We start from the raw sequence: 16,088 nt of genomic DNA, 5'->3' as shown, positions 1-16,088 counted from the left end.
TTTTTCAAAACGTGATAGCCGCCCTCTTCGGGAACAACAGTACTCTCTGATTTGAAAGAAAAGACTGAACGTATAACGAATATTGCCTATATAGTTTGTGTTAATACATTGAATGTAATTGGCAAACAATTCTTGACTTTTTCTTTACTTATCAGCTGAGGAACTTATACAATATTAACCTGACGGCTTTTCAAAGCCCCTATAGCTCAGTGGTTAGAGCACTGGTCTCGTAAACCAGGGGTCGTGAGTTCGACTCTCACTGGGGGCACATTTTCCATTATTTTTACACTGTTTTTCTATCTTTCACATATCTGACAACACTGTTTGCCTTCGTGTTTTTATAAATTTGCTATTAAAATGTATCATGTGGTGAGGGTTTGTCTCAAACTAGCGACGCACCTCCTTTGCGCTTATCATTTACTTTATGTTTAAATGGATAAAAGTCGATGGTTACTACTGAAGCGCCGCTGGTGTAGTGGTATCATGCAAGATTCCCATTCTTGCGACCCGGGTTCGATTCCCGGGAGGCGCAAAATTTTTGTTTGCAAAATCAACTCCAAGGGCTACGTTGGGCATTCACCCAATCTCATACAGAATTTGCAGGCAATATTGCAGTGGACTTTGTGATTTTCTTGTACATGCATTTAAGCTGTGGCTTTTTATTAGAGCTACAAGATTAACGTTTTTCAAAACGTGATAGCCGCCCTCTTCGGGAACAACAGTACTCTCTGATTTGAAAGAAAAGACTGAACGTATAACGAATATTGCCTATATAGTTTGTGTTAATACATTGAATGTAATTGGAAAACAATTCTTGACTTTTTCTTTACTTATCAGCTGAGGAACTTATACAATATTAACCTGACGGCTTTTCAAAGCCCCTATAGCTCAGTGGTTAGAGCACTGGTCTCGTAAACCAGGGGTCGTGAGTTCGACTCTCACTGGGGGCACATTTTCCATTATTTTTACACTGTTTTTCTATCTTTCACATATCTGACAACACTGTTTGCCTTCGTGTTTTTATAAATTTGCTATTAAAATGTATCATGTGGTGAGGGTTTGTCTCAAACTAGCGACGCACCCCCTTTGCGCTTATCATTTACTTTATGTTTAAATGGATAAAAGTCGATGGTTACTACTGAAGCGCCGCTGGTGTAGTGGTATCATGCAAGATTCCCATTCTTGCGACCCGGGTTCGATTCCCGGGCGGCGCAAAATTTTTGTTTGCAAAATCAACTCCAAGGGCTACGTTGGGCATTCACCCAATCTCATACAGAATTTGCAGGCAATATTGCAGTGGATTTTGTGATTTTCTTGTACATGCATTTAAGCTGTGGCTTTTTATTAGAGCTACAAGATTAACGTTTTTCAAAACGTGATAGCCGCCCTCTTCGGGAACAACAGTACTCTCTGATTTGAAAGAAAAGACTGAACGTATAACGAATATTGCCTATATAGTTTGTGTTAATACATTGAATGTAATTGGCAAACAATTCTTGACTTTTTCTTTACTTATCAGCTGAGGAACTTATACAATATTAACCTGACGGCTTTTCAAAGCCCCTATAGCTCAGTGGTTAGAGCACTGGTCTCGTAAACCAGGGGTCGTGAGTTCGACTCTCACTGGGGGCACATTTTCCATTATTTTTACACTGTTTTTCTATCTTTCACATATCTGACAACACTGTTTGCCTTCGTGTTTTTATAAATTTGCTATTAAAATGTATCATGTGGTGAGGGTTTGTCTCAAACTAGCGACGCACCTCCTTTGCGCTTATCATTTACTTTATGTTTAAATGGATAAAAGTCGATGGTTACTACTGAAGCGCCGCTGGTGTAGTGGTATCATGCAAGATTCCCATTCTTGCGACCCGGGTTCGATTCCCGGGAGGCGCAAAATTTTTGTTTGCAAAATCAACTCCAAGGGCTACGTTGGGCATTCACCCAATCTCATACAGAATTTGCAGGCAATATTGCAGTGGACTTTGTGATTTTCTTGTACATGCATTTAAGCTGTGGCTTTTTATTAGAGCTACAAGATTAACGTTTTTCAAAACGTGATAGCCGCCCTCTTCGGGAACAACAGTACTATCTGATTTGAAAGAAAAGACTGAACGTATAACGAATATTGCCTATATAGTTTGTGTTAATACATTGAATGTAATTGGAAAACAATTCTTGACTTTTTCTTTACTTATCAGCTGAGGAACTTATACAATATTAACCTGACGGCTTTTCAAAGCCCCTATAGCTCAGTGGTTAGAGCACTGGTCTCGTAAACCAGGGGTCGTGAGTTCGACTCTCACTGGGGGCACATTTTCCATTATTTTTACACTGTTTTTCTATCTTTCACATATCTGACAACACTGTTTGCCTTCGTGTTTTTATAAATTTGCTATTAAAATGTATCATGTGGTGAGGGTTTGTCTCAAACTAGCGACGCACCCACTTTGCGCTTATCATTTACTTTATGTTTAAATGGATAAAAGTCGATGGTTACTACTGAAGCGCCGCTGGTGTAGTGGTATCATGCAAGATTCCCATTCTTGCGACCCGGGTTCGATTCCCGGGCGGCGCAAAATTTTTGTTTGCAAAATCAACTCCAAGGGCTACGTTGGGCATTCACCCAATCTCATACAGAATTTGCAGGCAATATTGCAGTGGATTTTGTGATTTTCTTGTACATGCATTTAAGCTGTGGCTTTTTATTAGAGCTACAAGATTAACGTTTTTCAAAACGTGATAGCCGCCCTCTTCGGGAACAACAGTACTCTCTGATTTGAAAGAAAAGACTGAACGTATAACGAATATTGCCTATATAGTTTGTGTTAATACATTGAATGTAATTGGCAAACAATTCTTGACTTTTTCTTTACTTATCAGCTGAGGAACTTATACAATATTAACCTGACGGCTTTTCAAAGCCCCTATAGCTCAGTGGTTAGAGCACTGGTCTCGTAAACCAGGGGTCGTGAGTTCGACTCTCACTGGGGGCACATTTTCCATTATTTTTACACTGTTTTTCTATCTTTCACATATCTGACAACACTGTTTGCCTTCGTGTTTTTATAAATTTGCTATTAAAATGTATCATGTGGTGAGGGTTTGTCTCAAACTAGCGACGCACCTCCTTTGCGCTTATCATTTACTTTATGTTTAAATGGATAAAAGTCGATGGTTACTACTGAAGCGCCGCTGGTGTAGTGGTATCATGCAAGATTCCCATTCTTGCGACCCGGGTTCGATTCCCGGGAGGCGCAAAATTTTTGTTTGCAAAATCAACTCCAAGGGCTACGTTGGGCATTCACCCAATCTCATACAGAATTTGCAGGCAATATTGCAGTGGACTTTGTGATTTTCTTGTACATGCATTTAAGCTGTGGCTTTTTATTAGAGCTACAAGATTAACGTTTTTCAAAACGTGATAGCCGCCCTCTTCGGGAACAACAGTACTCTCTGATTTGAAAGAAAAGACTGAACGTATAACGAATATTGCCTATATAGTTTGTGTTAATACATTGAATGTAATTGGAAAACAATTCTTGACTTTTTCTTTACTTATCAGCTGAGGAACTTATACAATATTAACCTGACGGCTTTTCAAAGCCCCTATAGCTCAGTGGTTAGAGCACTGGTCTCGTAAACCAGGGGTCGTGAGTTCGACTCTCACTGGGGGCACATTTTCCATTATTTTTACACTGTTTTTCTATCTTTCACATATCTGACAACACTGTTTGCCTTCGTGTTTTTATAAATTTGCTATTAAAATGTATCATGTGGTGAGGGTTTGTCTCAAACTAGCGACGCACCCACTTTGCGCTTATCATTTACTTTATGTTTAAATGGATAAAAGTCGATGGTTACTACTGAAGCGCCGCTGGTGTAGTGGTATCATGCAAGATTCCCAGGGAGCTGGTTTTTGGATGTACCATGTTTAACATGTAAACAAAGTGTTGTCCGGAAATTATTCTGATTTTGGTGAGTTCTTCGCCATATTTGTAACTGTAAACATTTCCTGAAGTTTAATGTGTATTATTTGATTGAATGTGACATATATTATCGCATAATATTTGTTGAATAGCCCCTTTTCCTGTGTTTTAGTTACAGGGAAAAGGGGGAGGGAAGGTGTGTTCGATTTGTATTCAGTGGTTTGACTAAAGACTGATGGCAAACTTTAATAATAGTGGGGGAGAAAGTTCCCGAAAAAACATGAATTTTTCAAATGAACAGTTCTCAAAGGAGAAAACCGTTTTAGTTGGGTGCCCCGTAGATGGTTTTGGTGCCGTGGAGGCTGAAATGATTATTGATGAAATTGAGACGAAATGTGGTGTTGGAAGTGTCGTTGCATGCGTACCGAAAAATGGAGTTGGTTATGAGGTGGTACTAAGAGAGAGAAAAATGATGGAATCCGTTATTGGTGAACTATCTTTAAATGGTAAAAAGTGCGCTGTTAATGAATTAGAGGCAAGTTTTAAGTACGTTTCAATTCTAAATTTAAGTATGTATGTCTCAGATCGAGAAATTATTGATAGATTTTCCAAGATTGGAGTGGAGATTGTTTCTCCGATAAAGAAGCATAGGATGAAGTCAAAGAATAATGTCTTTGACGGAACTCGTATTTTCAAAGTTAAACTTCCGCCGAACATGGCTTCAATACCGTATTCAATGAAGTTTTCAGTTAATGAAAAGGAGACGGCTTACTACCGGGTTATTCATAACCAACAAGTCAAGGTGTGCTCTGGGTGCTTTAGCTCAGAACATATATACAAAGACTGTCCAGAATTTAAATGTTTTGAATGTGGTCAGCAGGGGCACATTAGTAGAAAATGTTTAAAAAACAAGTGTGCGTTTTGTTTTCGAAAGAAAGACTATTGTAATTGCAAAGCCAGAGAAGAATTGCAAATTGTGAATCATTTTCCACAATTTTCTTCTGAGAATTTGCAGGAAATGTCATGTCGGGAGTTGATAAAAGAAGCAGATGAGGAGGCTATGAAAACCACAGATGTGAAAGTTGGATATATGGATAAAAATTGTAAGGAGAAGGAGGTTTGCACAAGTGTGCAGGAGAATGTTGATTCTCGTGAAGGTACAGATGTAGGAGATAGTATGGAAGATGGAATCGTGAGTGTAAATGGCGATGCTAGTCATTACACTGAGGATGTAGATGAAGTGGGTTTTGGTGAAAGTGCTAAAGGTGGTGCTAGCCTTTGCACTGATGATGAGGGTGACGGTGATTGGAATGGAGATGGTATTTACATTGATGAGGAGGAGTGTTTTGAGATGGATGATGGTGTTGGTGATGACAGTGCGGAATGTGTCAGAGATGATAAAGTCAAGAAAGGTACAGATAAAGAATTAAACAATATTTGTTTGAATAATTGTAATATTGAACCAGTTTTGCTTACTAAATCAAATGTTGAATTGTCTGGTGAAAATAGAATTGATAAAATGTCTGATGGTTTTAATGTTGAAAGTGCTGTCTCCCCCCTTGAACAAAATGACAGTAGCCAGGGGGAAGTCAGAAGTTCATGTGATTCTCTGGATGAGATTACTATGGACACTTTTCCCGTGGTCAGTGAAGACCAAGAGGAAAGTGGAGATACTTTCACTGTTGTAGGGAAGAAGAGAAATTACTTGGGTATTAAAAGGAGAAGTATGCTTAATATCAAGCCTAATATTAAAGCAGCAAGGTTGTCAAATTTACAAAAACATTTGAATAGTTAATAATGGAGTGTTTAATGTTGTATATTATTAGAATTATTTTTGTGATGGCTACTTATAACTTCATAAGTTTTAATTGTAATGGTCTATGTAACCAAAGTAAAAAGGATTGTATTTTTTCATTATGTAATGAAAGAAAGTATGATATTGTATGCTTACAGGAAACATTTTGGAATAATATTATTTTTGAAGATATAAAGAATGATAAGACATTATGGAATGGTGATATTTTTGCAAGTAATAGTAACTGTAATAGACAGGGTGTTGCAATTCTTGTCAGTAAAAACCTTAAAAATGTATTTAAAGTTTGTGAATGTGTACCTGGTAGATTTATTCATATTCAAGGTAAAATCAATGATAAAATTGTAGATATTTTTAATTTGTATGTTCCTAATAGTGTAAGTGAAAAATGTGAATTTTTTGAAGATTGTAAAAGTAAAATTAAAGGAGACGGATATGTTATAGTAGCAGGCGATTTTAATACTGCACTGTCTCCTTTAGATAAAAGTGGGAAAACTGCTTTTTATGCAGATAGGTCTGTGAAATATCTTAATACTATGATGCACGATAATTGTTTGTTTGATGTCTGGAGAGACAGAAATGCAGGTGTCAAAATGTTTTCACGAAAACAAGTTGTACAAGGTTTTTTGACACAAAGTAGAATTGACTATTTTTTAGTTTCTAGTAATGTTAAGCCCTGTATTAAAAATATTTTTTATAGAGATACTTGTTTTAGTGATCACTGTATTGTTAGCATGAAATTAGATTTTACAGAGGTTGAAAGAGGACCAGGTATCTGGATTTTTAACTATTCCTTATTAGATAATGAAGAATATGTAACAAGAATCAGAAAGTTATTAGAAGATGAAATATGTTCAGATTTTTATTATTCAAACCCTCTCATTTGGTGGGATAATTTGAAATTTAGTATTAAGAAAATAAGTCAAATCTATGGCAAAGAAAATCAGAAAGAGAGAAGCAAAGAATATTTTAAATTGCAAAATAAGTTACAAGAATTGTCAGTGAAGTCTGCATGTGGTATAGAAATTGATTATGTAAAATATTTAGAATTAAAAGATGAACTTGAAGCTATAGAAAAACATAGATGTAATGGTGCTATATTAAGGTCTAAATGTCAACATGCCTTAGAAAGTGACAAGAATACTGCTTATTTCTTAAGTCTGGAAAAATATAAACAAAATAAGAATTTGATAAGTACTTTGAGAAATTGTGATGGTAATGCTGTTAGTAGTACTGTGGAATTATTAGATGTTGTGCATAATTTTTATAAAAAATTGTTTTCATGTGTAAATACTGACAATGATGCAATCAATGACATGTTAGATTGTGTTGATGTTAAAGTTGATGATATTGATATTACTAAATGTGATGATGATATATGTATTGATGAGATTGAACAATCATTGAAAGGAATGAAAAAAGGCAAAACGCCTGGCTCTGATGGATTGACTGTTGAATTCTATCTTTATTTTTTAAATGAATTGAAACCTGTATTGAAATATATTTATGATAGTATTGAAGAAAATAAAGTTTTATCTAGGTCTATGAGATATGGCATGATTAATTTGATATATAAGAATAGAGGTGACAAATCTGAACTTAAAAATTTCAGACCTATAACTTTATTAAATGTGGATTATAAAATACTAGCAAGAGTAATGGCTAACAGGTTTAAGTTTGTATTACCAAAAATTATATCACCTACTCAAAGTTGCTGTATTATAGGTAAAGACATTTCTGACACTACTGCAAGTGTTAGAGATATTATTGATTTGGTTGAAATGGATGATTTAGAATGTTACTTGTTGAAACTTGATCAGGAAAAAGCATTTGACAGGGTTGGACATGAATATTTATTTTCTGTCTTGCAGAAATTTGGATTTGGGGAGAAATTTATTTCTTGGATAAAAATATTTTATACTGACATTTTCAGCACTGTCAAGTGTAATGGGTTCCTGTCCAAATACTTTCAATTAAAGAACTCTGTAAAGCAAGGTTGTCCTATATCAGCTTTATTATATGTATTAGTAGCTGAACCATTGAGTACAATGATTAAAAAGAATAGTAGTATTAGAGGTTTGAATATTCCTAATACAAACGTTGAAGAAAAGATTTTTTCACATGCTGATGACACTACTTTAATTTTGTCTGACAAAAATTCAGTAGATGAAGCCTTTAGAGTTTTACATTTGTATGAACAAGCATCTGGGGCAAAATTAAATAAGGATAAATCGGAAATTTTGGCATTGGGAACTGGAACTATTTCAAAACATGAATTAGATGCTTGGAGTATTAGAGAGTGTGATGGGGTTTTACAGCTTTTAGGCATATGGATTGGTAAGGATAAATCTCTTTGTGATAGTTTGAATTGGGATTGCAAAGTACAATCTATTTTGAAGCTATTGAATTTTTGGAAAATGAGACACTTATCAATACATGGTAGATTAACTGTAATAAATACTTTATTGATGAGTAAACTTTGGTATACTCTTATGGTTGTTAATATACCAGAAAAACATTATTTAGAAATTAAGAAGATATGTATTGATTTTTTGTGGAATGATAAACCATCTCTAGTTGCATACGATGTAATAACTAATAAGGTGTTAGATGGTGGTTTAAATTTTCCTGACATTTTTCATAAAATGTATGCATTTAGGCTAAAGTTTTTAAGTAGGCTATTAGATATGGATTATAATGCTGTTTGGAAAGTTACATGTCTTTATTTCTTTTCTAAAGTACAAGGAATGAATCTTGGTGTTGAAATATTGCATTGCGATTTTACTCATAGACAATTAGGATGTTTGCCTGATTTTTATAAATGTATGTTGTATACATGGGGGAAGATACGTCATTGTATGGAAATAGACATTAATGTGACTAATGTTTTTGATATTCCCCTCTTCTGTAATCCAATGATTGTGAATGGTGATAGTATGTTATATATGAGAACATTTATAGAAGCAGGTATTGTCAAGATTAAGGACTTAGCCTATGAATGCAAGAAAGGTTTTATGAAGGACACTTATATTCAAGATATTGTATCTCAAAAGTTCCCTGATGTTTCCGTTGATAAAATTATTAAAGTAGTGAAATGTATTAAGCAATGTATTCCACAAGATTATGTAGTTTTAGTTGAAGAAAATGCAAACACTTGTAAAGCAACTGTTTTAAATATAATTTACAGCGTTAATGGTAGAAAGTATGCTTTACCTAATACAACAAGATCATTTTATGATATACTGTTAAAGACATTAACAAGAGAACCTAATTCTGTAAAATACTGGTGTGAAATATTTTCAGATTTTGATGTTCAAAAAGTACAAAAAGTTTTGAACTTTTCATTTTTACAAAGTGATTGGATTGAGTCATCATTCAAAATTTTCCATAGAGTTTTCTTCACTAAGGAGAGACTGATGAAATGCCAAATTACTGTTGATTCTATTTGTCCAGTTTGCAAAGATGTGCATGAAGACTTGGAGCACTTGATCATTGTGTGTAGATGTTTGACTCAGTTCAATGACTTTTTTAAAGATTTCCTACATAACATTATGTGTAATAGTTCTACTAGCTTTGTCAATACTCTAGATTTCAATTATATATGTTACTTTGGTCTAGTCAAGAAGGATAAAAATATAAACTTATATTTTGTAAATACAGTTTTATGTGCTAGAAGATTCTGTGTAGTAAAGAGGAGAAATATCTCTATGAAGGATGATCATTTGATAGACATAGTGCCATATTTTAAAAATGTTCTGCAAAAACATGTGAGTTATGCATACTTGTATTATAAACAGAAGAAGTGCATGTATTTATTTCAAAAGTATTATTTAAACAAAAATCCTGTATTAAGGATAAGTAATGATGAAGTACATATTGAGTTTTAATTGAGATCTGTTGTTAATAATTGTTACAATTCTAACCAACACTGTGATAATATGAATTAATGGGAGACTAGCCCAATAATTCTTTTATGAATGTATTTATTTGAATAAAATTTTATCAAAATAAAAAAAAAAAATGCAAGATTCCCATTCTTGCGACCCGGGTTCGATTCCCGGGCGGCGCAAAATTTTTGTTTGCAAAATCAACTCCAAGGGCTACGTTGGGCATTCACCCAATCTCATACAGAATTTGCAGGCAATATTGCAGTGGATTTTGTGATTTTCTTGTACATGCATTTAAGCTGTGGCTTTTTATTAGAGCTACAAGATTAACGTTTTTCAAAACGTGATAGCCGCCCTCTTCGGGAACAACAGTACTCTCTGATTTGAAAGAAAAGACTGAACGTATAACGAATATTGCCTATATAGTTTGTGTTAATACATTGAATGTAATTGGCAAACAATTCTTGACTTTTTCTTTACTTATCAGCTGAGGAACTTATACAATATTAACCTAACGGCTTTTCAAAGCCCCTATAGCTCAGTGGTTAGAGCACTGGTCTCGTAAACCAGGGGTCGTGAGTTCGACTCTCACTGGGGGCACATTTTCCATTATTTTTACACTGTTTTTCTATCTTTCACATATCTGACAACACTGTTTGCCTTCGTGTTTTTATAAATTTGCTATTAAAATGTATCATGTGGTGAGGGTTTGTCTCAAACTAGCGACGCACCCACTTTGCGCTTATCATTTACTTTATGTTTAAATGGATAAAAGTCGATGGTTACTACTGAAGCGCCGCTGGTGTAGTGGTATCATGCAAGATTCCCATTCTTGCGACCCGGGTTCGATTCCCGGGCGGCGCAAAATTTTTGTTTGCAAAATCAACTCCAAGGGCTACGTTGGGTATTCACCCAATCTCATACAGAATTTGCAGGCAATATTGCAGTGGACTTTGTGATTTTCTTGTACATGCATTTAAGCTGTGGCTTTTTATTAGAGCTACAAGATTAACGTTTTTCAAAACGTGATAGCCGCCCTCTTCGGGAACAACAGTACTCTCTGATTTGAAAGAAAAGACTGAACGTATAACGAATATTGCCTATATAGTTTGTGTTAATACATTGAATGTAATTGGCAAACAATTCTTGACTTTTTCTTTACTTATCAGCTGAGGAACTTATACAATATTAACCTGGCGGCTTTTCAAAGCCCCTATAGCTCAGTGGTTAGAGCACTGGTCTCGTGGGCTGGTTTTTGGATGTACCATGTTTAACATGTAAACAAAGTGTAGTCCGGAAATTATTCTGATTTTGGTGAGTTTTTCGCCATATTTGTAGCTGTAAACATTTCCTGAAGTTTAATGTGTATTATTTGATTGAATGTGACATATATTATCGCATAATATTTGTTGAATAGCCCCTTTTCCTGTGTTTTCGTTACAGGGAAAAGGGGGAGGGAAGGTGTGTTCGATTTGTATTCAGTGGTTTGACTAAAGATTGATGGCAAACTTTAATAATAGTGGGGGAGAAAGTTCCCGAAAAAACATGAATTTTTCAAATGAACAGTTCTCAAAGGAGAAAACCGTTTTAGTTGGGTGCCCCGTAGATGGTTTTGGTGCCGTGGAGGCTGAAATGATTATTGATGAAATTGAGACGAAATGTGGTGTTGGAAGTGTCGTTGCATGCGTACCGAAAAATGGAGTTGGTTATGAGGTGGTACTAAGAGAGAGAAAAATGATGGAATCCGTTATTAGTGAACTATCTTTAAATGGTAAAAAGTGCGCTGTTAATGAATTAGAGGCAAGTTTTAAGTACGTTTCAATTCTAAATTTAAGTATGTATGTCTCAGATCGAGAAATTATTGATAGATTTTCCAAGATTGGAGTGGAGATTGTTTCTCCGATAAAGAAGCATAGGATGAAGTCAAAGAATAATGTCTTTGACGGAACTCGTATTTTCAAAGTTAAACTTCCGCCGAACATGGCTTCAATACCGTATTCAATGAAGTTTTCAGTTAATGAAAAGGAGACGGCTTACTACCGGGTTATTCATAACCAACAAGTCAAGGTGTGCTCTGGGTGCTTTAGCTCAGAACATATATACAAAGACTGTCCAGAATTTAAATGTTTTGAATGTGGTCAGCAGGGGCACATTAGTAGAAAATGTTTAAAAAACAAGTGTGCGTTTTGTTTTCGAAAGAAAGACTATTGTAATTGAAAAGCCAGAGAAGAATTGCAAATTGTGAATCATTTTCCACAATTTTCTTCTGAGAATTTGCAGGAAATGTCATGTCGGGAGTTGATAAAAGAAGCAGATGAGGAGGCTATGAAAACCACAGATGTGAAAGTTGGATATATGGATAAAAATTGTAAGGAGAAGGAGGTTTGTACAAGTGTGCAGGAGAATGTTGATTCTCGTGAAGGTACAGATGTAGGAGATAGTATGGAAGATGGAATCGTGAGTGTAAATGGCGATGCTAGTCATTACACTGAGGATGTAGATGAAGTGGGTTTTGGTGAAAGTGCTAAAGGTGGTGCTAGCCTTTGCACTGATGATGAGGGTGACGGTGATTGGAATGGAGATGGTATTTACATTGATGAGGAGGAGTGTTTTGAGATGGATTATGGTGTTGGTGATGACAGTGCGGAATGTGTCAGAGATGATAAAGTCAAGAAAGGTACAGATAAAGAATTAAACAATATTTGTTTGAATAATTGTAATATTGAACCAGTTTTGCTTACTAAATCAAATGTTGAATTGTCTGGTGAAAATAGAATTGATAAAATGTCTGATGGTTTTGGTGTTGAAAATGCTGTCTCCCCCCTTGAACAAAATGACAGTAGCCAGGGGGAAGTCAGAAGTTCATGTGATTCTCTGGATGAGATTACTATGGACACTTTTCCCGTGGTCAGTGAAGACCAAGAGGAAAGTGGAGATACTTTCACTGTTGTAGGGAAGAAGAGAAATTACTTGGGTATTAAAAGGAGAAGTATGCTTAATATCAAGCCTAATATTAAAGCAGCAAGGTTGTCAAATTTACAAAAACATTTGAATAGTTAATAATGGAGTGTTTAATGTTGTATATTATTAGAATTATTTTTGTGATGGCTACTTATAACTTCATAAGTTTTAATTGTAATGGTCTATGTAACCAAAGTAAAAAGGATTGTATTTTTTCATTATGTAATGAAAGAAAGTATGATATTGTATGCTTACAGGAAACATTTTGGAATAATATTATTTTTGAAGATATAAAGAATGATAAGACATTATGGAATGGTGATATTTTTGCAAGTAATAGTAACTGTAATAGACAGGGTGTTGCAATTCTTGTCAGTAAAAACCTTAAAAATGTATTTAAAGTTTGTGAATGTGTACCTGGTAGATTTATTCATATTCAAGGTAAAATCAATGATAAAATTGTAGATATTTTTAATTTGTATGTTCCTAATAGTGTAAGTGAAAAATGTGAATTTTTTGAAGATTGTAAAAGTAAAATTAAAGGAGACGGATATGTTATAGTAGCAGGCGATTTTAATACTGCACTGTCTCCTTTAGATAAAAGTGGGAAAACTGCTTTTTATGCAGATAGGTCTGTGAAATATCTTAATACTATGATGCACGATAATTGTTTGTTTGATGTCTGGAGAGACAGAAATGCAGGTGTCAAAATGTTTTCACGAAAACAAGTTGTACAAGGTTTTTTGACACAAAGTAGAATTGACTATTTTTTAGTTTCTAGTAATGTTAAGCCCTGTATTAAAAATATTTTTATAGAGATACTTGTTTTAGTGATCACTGTATTGTTAGCATGAAATTAGATTTTACAGAGGTTGAAAGAGGACCAGGTATCTGGATTTTTAACTATTCCTTATTAGATAATGAAGAATATGTAACAAGAATCAGAAAGTTATTAGAAGATGAAATATGTTCAGATTTTTATTATTCAAACCCTCTCATTTGGTGGGATAATTTGAAATTTAGTATTAAGAGAATAAGTCAAATCTATGGCAAAGAAAATCAGAAAGAGAGAAGCAAAGAATATTTTAAATTGCAAAATAAGTTACAAGAATTGTCAGTGAAGTCTGCATGTGGTATAGAAATTGATTATGTAAAATATTTAGAATTAAAAGATGAACTTGAAGCTATAGAAAAACATAGATGTAATGGTGCTATATTAAGGTCTAAATGTCAACATGCCTTAGAAAGTGACAAGAATACTGCTTATTTCTTAAGTCTGGAAAAATATAAACAAAATAAGAATTTGATAAGTACTTTGAGAAATTGTGATGGTAATGCTGTTAGTAGTACTGTGGAATTATTAGATGTTGTGCATAATTTTTATAAAAAAATTGTTTTCATGTGTAAATACTGACAATGATGCAATCAATGACATGTTAGATTGTGTTGATGTTAAAGTTGATGATATTGATATTACTAAATGTGATGATGATATATGTATTGATGAGATTGAACAATCATTGAAAGGAATGAAAAAAGGCAAAACGCCTGGCTCTGATGGATTGACTGTTGAATTCTATCTTTATTTTTTAAATGAATTGAAACCTGTATTGAAATATATTTATGATAGTATTGAAGAAAATAAAGTTTTATCTAGGTCTATGAGATATGGCATGATTAATTTGATATATAAGAATAGAGGTGACAAATCTGAACTTAAAAATTTCAGACCTATAACTTTATTAAATGTGGATTATAAAATACTAGCAAGAGTAATGGCTAACAGGTTTAAGTTTGTATTACCAAAAATTATATCACCTACTCAAAGTTGCTGTATTATAGGTAAAGACATTTCTGACACTACTGCAAGTGTTAGAGATATTATTGATTTGGTTGAAATGGATGATTTAGAATGTTACTTGTTGAAACTTGATCAGGAAAAAGCATTTGACAGGGTTGGACATGAATATTTATTTTCTGTCTTGCAGAAATTTGGATTTGGGGAGAAATTTATTTCTTGGATAAAAATATTTTATACTGACATTTTCAGCACTGTCAAGTGTAATGGGTTCCTGTCCAAATACTTTCAATTAAAGAACTCTGTAAAGCAAGGTTGTCCTATATCAGCTTTATTATATGTATTAGTAGCTGAACCATTGAGTACAATGATTAAAAAGAATAGTAGTATTAGAGGTTTGAATATTCCTAATACAAACGTTGAAGAAAAGATTTTTTCACATGCTGATGACACTACTTTAATTTTGTCTGACAAAAATTCAGTAGATGAAGCCTTTAGAGTTTTACATTTGTATGAACAAGCATCTGGGGCAAAATTAAATAAGGATAAATCGGAAATTTTGGCATTGGGAACTGGAACTATTTCAAAACATGAATTAGATGCTTGGAGTATTAGAGAGTGTGATGGGGTTTTACAGCTTTTAGGCATATGGATTGGTAAGGATAAATCTCTTTGTGATAGTTTGAATTGGGATTGCAAAGTACCATCTATTTTGAAGCTATTGAATTTTTGGAAAATGAGACACTTATCAATACATGGTAGATTAACTGTAATAAATACTTTATTGGTGAGTAAACTTTGGTATACTCTTATGGTTGTTAATATACCAGAAAAACATTATTTAGAAATTAAGAAGATATGTATTGATTTTTTGTGGAATGATAAACCATCTCTAGTTGCATATGATGTAATAACTAATAAGGTGTTAGATGGTGGTTTAAATTTTCCTGACATTTTTCATAAAATGTATGCATTTAGACTAAAGTTTTTAAGTAGGCTATTAGATATGGATTATAATGCTGTTTGGAAAGTTACATGTCTTTATTTCTTTTCTAAAGTACAAGGAATGAATCTTGGTGTTGAAATATTGCATTGCGATTTTACTCATAGACAATTAGGATGTTTGCCTGATTTTTATAAATGTATGTTGTATGCATGGGGGAAGATACGTCATTGTATGGAAATAGACATTAATGTGACTAACGTTTTTGATATTCCCCTCTTCTGTAATCCAATGATTGTGAATGGTGATAGTATGTTATATATGAGAACATTTATAGAAGCAGGTATTGTCAAGATTAAGGACTTAGCTTATGAATGCAAGAAAGGTTTTATGAAGGACACTTATATTCAAGATATTGTATCTCAAAAGTTCCCTGATGTTTCCGTTGATAAAATTATTAAAGTAGTGAAATGTATTAAGCAATGTATTCCACAAGATTATGTAGTTTTAGTTGAAGAAAATGCAAACACTTGTAAAGCAACTGTTTTAAATATAATTTACAGCGTTAATGGTAGAAAGTATGCTTTACCTAATACAACAAGATCATTTTATGATATACTGTTAAAGACATTAACAAGAGAACCTAATTCTATAAAATACTGGTGTGAAATATTTCCAGTTTTTGATGTTCAAAAAGTACAAAAAGTTTTGAACTTTTCATTTTTACAAAGTGATTGGATTGAGTCATCATTCAAAA

General features: G+C 33.8%; 13 non-coding genes across 13 annotated transcripts; all 13 read left to right on the top strand.

Annotated features, from left to right (window-relative positions):
- Positions 1-195: 195 nt before the first annotated feature.
- Trnat-cgu (transfer RNA threonine (anticodon CGU)) lies at positions 196-268 on the top strand. The gene has a single exon. It is a non-coding gene; the product is annotated as a tRNA-Thr (tRNA).
- Positions 269-461: 193 nt separating this feature from the next.
- Positions 462-532, top strand: Trnag-ccc (transfer RNA glycine (anticodon CCC)). Its single transcript has one exon. It is a non-coding gene; the product is annotated as a tRNA-Gly (tRNA).
- A 345-nt stretch (positions 533-877) lies between these two features.
- On the top strand, positions 878-950 carry Trnat-cgu (transfer RNA threonine (anticodon CGU)). Its single transcript has one exon. It is a non-coding gene; the product is annotated as a tRNA-Thr (tRNA).
- Positions 951-1,143: 193 nt separating this feature from the next.
- On the top strand, positions 1,144-1,214 carry Trnag-ccc (transfer RNA glycine (anticodon CCC)). The gene has a single exon. It is a non-coding gene; the product is annotated as a tRNA-Gly (tRNA).
- A 345-nt stretch (positions 1,215-1,559) lies between these two features.
- Trnat-cgu (transfer RNA threonine (anticodon CGU)) lies at positions 1,560-1,632 on the top strand. Its single transcript has one exon. It is a non-coding gene; the product is annotated as a tRNA-Thr (tRNA).
- A 193-nt stretch (positions 1,633-1,825) lies between these two features.
- Trnag-ccc (transfer RNA glycine (anticodon CCC)) lies at positions 1,826-1,896 on the top strand. Its single transcript has one exon. It is a non-coding gene; the product is annotated as a tRNA-Gly (tRNA).
- A 345-nt stretch (positions 1,897-2,241) lies between these two features.
- On the top strand, positions 2,242-2,314 carry Trnat-cgu (transfer RNA threonine (anticodon CGU)). The gene has a single exon. It is a non-coding gene; the product is annotated as a tRNA-Thr (tRNA).
- Positions 2,315-2,507: 193 nt separating this feature from the next.
- On the top strand, positions 2,508-2,578 carry Trnag-ccc (transfer RNA glycine (anticodon CCC)). The gene has a single exon. It is a non-coding gene; the product is annotated as a tRNA-Gly (tRNA).
- A 345-nt stretch (positions 2,579-2,923) lies between these two features.
- On the top strand, positions 2,924-2,996 carry Trnat-cgu (transfer RNA threonine (anticodon CGU)). Its single transcript has one exon. It is a non-coding gene; the product is annotated as a tRNA-Thr (tRNA).
- A 193-nt stretch (positions 2,997-3,189) lies between these two features.
- Positions 3,190-3,260, top strand: Trnag-ccc (transfer RNA glycine (anticodon CCC)). The gene has a single exon. It is a non-coding gene; the product is annotated as a tRNA-Gly (tRNA).
- Positions 3,261-3,605: 345 nt separating this feature from the next.
- On the top strand, positions 3,606-3,678 carry Trnat-cgu (transfer RNA threonine (anticodon CGU)). Its single transcript has one exon. It is a non-coding gene; the product is annotated as a tRNA-Thr (tRNA).
- Positions 3,679-10,156: 6,478 nt separating this feature from the next.
- On the top strand, positions 10,157-10,229 carry Trnat-cgu (transfer RNA threonine (anticodon CGU)). The gene has a single exon. It is a non-coding gene; the product is annotated as a tRNA-Thr (tRNA).
- Positions 10,230-10,422: 193 nt separating this feature from the next.
- Positions 10,423-10,493, top strand: Trnag-ccc (transfer RNA glycine (anticodon CCC)). The gene has a single exon. It is a non-coding gene; the product is annotated as a tRNA-Gly (tRNA).
- The last annotated feature ends 5,595 nt before the right edge of the window (positions 10,494-16,088 follow it).

Source organism: Perna viridis, chromosome 8 (genome assembly GCF_037379345.1).
Source record: "Perna viridis isolate PV_CMFRI_1.1 ecotype Kerala chromosome 8, ASM3737934v1, whole genome shotgun sequence".
Classification (NCBI taxonomy): Eukaryota; Metazoa; Mollusca; class Bivalvia; order Mytilida; family Mytilidae; genus Perna; species Perna viridis.
Note: the sequence above shows the minus strand (reverse complement) of the source record. Positions and strands in the feature narration are given on the sequence as shown.